Below are 5,105 nucleotides of genomic sequence, written 5' to 3'. Positions count from 1 at the left end.
TGTGCCTTGAGGCACTGCATTTGTCTTCCGTGCGTCGGGGGTTCAGGTCTTGAAGCGGCGTGCACTCTCCTCCCGGAGACACGCCTGCTCGAGCGGTAGGCAGATGCGGCTTCGTTGCCCACAGCAGCCCCAGCGCTACCAGTAGACCAGCGGGTAAGTGCGCGGGGCCCTATCACCGGTCACTTAAGGTCTCTGGCTGCCCCGAGTGAGCGGGTCGCGCGTCCACGTGGCCCAGCGGCCGAGTCACTTCTCCGGCGTGGCCTTTTGAGTTCCGGCTGTCGGATCGTGCCCCCACAAGGCTCTGTGGCCACGTAGCTTCTCCGGCGCTGCCGCGCCCACGTGGCGGTTTGTTGCCATGAAGGGCTCCGGCGGCCATGGGGGAGCGGATTGGAGGTCCGACGAGGAACAGATTGGGCACCCTCACGGCCCTGCGGCCAAGTCGCTTCTCCAGCACTGCCGCAGTGCACGTGGCTGGGTAGTCGAGCCCCAAGGGGGGGTTTGGGCCTCTCCACACGCTGCCAGGGGGAGTCTCTGGCCCCGAGCGGCGGACGAGTGCGGTCTGTGCTGCGGGCTGCTAGCCCCAGCGTGGCTGGGGGGCGCATGCGGAAGGGTGGTCGGGCCCTGAAAGTGGGGGGGTCGGGCTGATGCACACGCGGCCGGGGGGAAAGCTCCGTCCCGGAGCGGCGACCGGGTGCATTGATTCAGAGGGTGATAACTTGTGGTTTGGGCTGTCGACACTAGTCAGGAGATAGGCGGGCTATTTTGAATGGAACATTGAGGATTTTCCCTCATAAACATGGGGAGACTCCACATGCTCATGTTGATTGGGGGTTTCCTTGTGCTGTTTTCTTCTAGTTTATTGATTTTACTATGTAAGAGGTTCTTGGATCTCCGGAGGAACTTGCACTCGGCGACGCGGCCCGCTAGCCCCGACGTGGCTGGAAGGTTGGCACGGTACACGTGGCCAAGTGGTCGAACCCCGGAAGGGGGGTTGGGCCGTTACACATGCGGCCAGAGGCCCGGAATAGTACCCCATGGCCGGGAAGTATGCTGGGCTACAGTGTAAGCGGCCAGTTGAACACGCTGCCGCCGCGGCCGATCAGAAGAAGGTAGGGCACCTGCCATGCAAAGGACTGTCCTATAATGTGATACAAGGACAGCATAGGCTATTAAATAACTCAAAATGAAGGAAAAAGCCTCAGAAAAGGGCCCTCCCACCTCCACTGAAGTGGTTTGTTAAAGGTGGTTGAGTGGTCACCTCATTGGCAAAAAACCTTCAATGTATAAAAGCCTTATGCTGTACTTCACTAATAAAAGATAAAAGAAAAACTTTTCAACTTATCTTCAGCTGATCGGTACACCATTATCTAATAATAAACCTTCATTAAGGGGACACTGTGAAGAGGAACCCAAAAAAGCAGTAATACTTACCCTGAAACATAGAAACATAGAAAGTGATGGCAGATAAGGGCCACGGCCCATCCAGTCTGCCCACCAATGACCCTCCCTTACCTTTCTCTGTGAAGAGATCCCACCTGTCGATCCCATTTAGTCTTAAAATCAGGCACGCTACTGGCCTCGATTACCTGTAGTGGAAGATTATTCTATCGATCAACCACCCCCTCGGTGAAGAAGTATTTCCTGGTGTCGCTATGCAATTTCCCGCTCCTGATTTTCCACAGATGCCCTCTTGTTGCCTTGGGACCTTTGAAAAAAAAATATATCCTCCTCCACCTTGATACGGCCCGTGAGGTATTTGAACGTCTCGATCATGTCTCCCCCTCTCTGCGTTCCTCGAGTGTGTAAAGCTACAAGTTATCCAGCCGTTCATACTGGAGATCCCTGAGTCCTGAGACCATCCGGGTGGCCATTCGCTGGACCGATTCAAGTCTCAGCACATCTTTGCGATAATGTGGCCTCCAGAATTGTACACAGTATTCCAAATGGGGTCTCACTATGGATCTATACAATGGCATTATGACTTCGGGCTTACGGCTGACGAAACTCCTGCGTATACAACCTATGGTTTGTCTGGCCTTTGATGAAGCTTTCTCCACCTGATTAGCAGTCTTCATGTCCTCACTGATAATCACCCCTAAGTCTCGTTTTGCTACAGTCCTCGCTAGGATCTCACCATTAAGGGTGTAAGTCTTGCATGGATTTTTGCTGCCAAGCTGCATGACCTTGCATTTTTTTGCATTGAAACTTAGTTGCCAGGTCCTGGACCAATGCTCCAGTAGGAGAAGGTCATGCGTCATACTGTTGGGCATTGAGTTTTTGTCAGGCCCTGTTGTGCTCTTGCATACTATATTGCATAGCGAATAACGTTAATTTACCTTGAAGCCCCTCAGCCAAGTCCCTTATGAAGATGTTGAATAGGATCGGGCCTAAGACTGAGCCCTGCGGCACTCCACTGATCACCTCCGTCGTTTCGGAGGGGGTGCCGTTCACCACCACCCTCTGAAGTCTATCTCCAAGCCAGTCCCCAACCCTGACTGAGTAGAGCCAGTCCCAATCCCTGTGGAGGCACGGGTGATTTTTAAATTGGGCTGTTTATATTACAAAGTAGCTTTTGGTGTTTATCCTTTATATCTTGCTGAAAGATTTGTTATCATGAGTAATGAGAGGAGTAGGAAAACCCATGCCTTATTTGCGTTCCCTCCTGTAAAGGGTTGTAAAGGTAAGAGACATCTTGGCCATTGCCTTTCTTATCAGGCTGCTTCTCATGATAAAGATTTCCACTGATTAGATCTATATCTTATAAGCACTATCGAAAATTTTGAAGACCTTTCTGTTTTCCATATTTCTGACTAACTAAATCTTCGCATCCCATTAACATTGTATTTCCTTATAGCATAATGTTTTGTAAACGCATTGAACTCATGGTTATGCGGTCTAGAAATCTGTTATTATGTTATACATGTTATGTTATGTTGTACAAGTCATTTTCATCTTCCATTGCATCTGGTATAAACTAGAGGAGCCAACAGATAAATGGAAGCAGCAAAATTTAAAAAATAAAATAAAATAAATCACTTTTTTGGTGTTTATAAAAGGATATAGACAGAGACAAGGCAGTATTAGGAGAGTGTTCAAAGGAATTTGCCCAAGAAACGAAATATCTAACTAGATAAATCCCCCAGGCTGAAAACTTCCCTTTCATTTTCTATGCACACAGATCCATTTGCAGGAATGGATTTTCAAAGGGAAGTTCTATTTATGTGACACAGCAATATACACAAATGCATGCACTCTGTCATCCACACCATCATGCAAACATACATATATAGTAACATTGTTTATGACGGCACATAAAGATCCGAATGGTCCATCCAGTCTGCCCAACCTGATTTAATTTAAATTTTTTCTTCTTAGCTATTTCTGGGCAAGAATCCAAAGCTCTACCCAGTACTGTGTTTGGGTTCCAACTGCCGAAGTCTCCATCAAATCTCACTCCAGCCCATCTACACCCTCCCAGCCATTGAAGCCCTCCCCAGCCCATCCTCCCCCAAACAGCCATATATGGGCACAGACCGTGCAAGTCTGCCCAGTACTGGCCTTAATATTATTTAATATTATTTTCTGATTCTAGATCCTCTCACGCTTCTTTGAACTCCATCACCTTTTCCTATCCACCACCTCTCTCGGGAACTCAATCCAGGCATCCACCACCCTCTCCGTAAAGTAGAATTTCCTAACATTGCTCTTGAATCTACCACCCCTCAACCTCAAATTATGTACTCTGGTTTTACCATTTTCCTTTCTCTGGAAAATATTTTGTTCTACGTTAATACCCTTCAAGCATTTGAACGTCTGAATCATATCTCCCCTGTCCCTCCTTTCCTCTAGGGAATACATATTCAGGGCTTCCAGCTTCTCCTCATACATCTTCTGGCGCTACCCTCCTATCATTTTTGTCGCCCTTCTCTGGACCGCTTCAAGTCTTCTTATGTCCTTCGCCAGATACAGTCTCCAAAACTGAACACAATACTCCAAGTGGGGCCTCACCAACAACCTTTACAGGGGCATCAACACCTTCTTCCTTCTCCTTGCTATGCCTCTCTTTATACAGTCCAGAATCCTTCTGGCAGCAGCCACCGCCTTGTCACACTGTTTTTTCACCTTTAGATCTTCGGATATTAACATGTTTTTGTCAGCACGTCATAACCATTTTACCCACAACACTAAGCTCACAGGCACTGAATATCCAGTTGCAATAATTATGATGATATTTATTTCTTTTAAAAATTTTCTAATATTGTGGGAAACTAGGAACCAGCATATGTGGAGTGATGATGTAATCATCAGTTCATCACTTGCGTTCCATCATGTAATTAACAGCACTGACGTCATTTGTCACATTCTGCAATGCACCATTTGAAAAAAAAAAATTTCCCCATTTATAGTTTTTACTTGAAGTTTGTGCGACTTGTATTTTGAAATTGAGTGACGATGATGAAGCCCAACAGCTTGGATACAATAGTGGACATGAAACCAAAACACTGCCTCGTAAAAAGGCAAAACTGCGGCATAAGCAAGCTTTCACGGATGATAAGAACATAAGAATAGCCTTACTGGGTCAGACCAATGGTCCATCAAGCCCAGTAACCCATTCTCACAGTGGCCAATTCAGGTCACTAGTACCTGGCCAAAACCCAAGGAGTAGCAATATTCCATGCTACCGATCCAGGGCAAGTAGTGGCTTCCCCCATATCTTTCTCAATAACAGACTATGGACTTTTCCTCCAGGAACTTGTCCAAACCTTTCTTAAAACCAGCTACGCTATCTGCTCTTACCACAAGCTCTCAGATCCTGAACCAAAAGACTGGATAAAACTAGACAGCGGTAATCGCCTTGCCACTATTTGTACAGTATGTAGCAGTACATTATGCAGTATCAACTTGTGTTTGAACATATTGGGGTTTGTAATACTAAGGCCCTCTTTTACTAAGGTGATTTAACCGATTAGCGCGCGCTATACGCTAACGTGTGCATGTTAGTCTATGTATGCGTTAGCGTCAGTTAGCACACCTTAGTAAAAGAGGGGGTAAGTAACAGAGTTTAAATTTATTTCTCATTGTCTGGGGTTTTATGGGAGTTTTGT

The sequence above is a fragment of the Geotrypetes seraphini genome, chromosome 12, assembly GCF_902459505.1.
Source record: "Geotrypetes seraphini chromosome 12, aGeoSer1.1, whole genome shotgun sequence".
In the NCBI taxonomy this organism is placed as follows: Eukaryota; Metazoa; Chordata; class Amphibia; order Gymnophiona; family Dermophiidae; genus Geotrypetes; species Geotrypetes seraphini.
Note: the sequence above shows the minus strand (reverse complement) of the source record.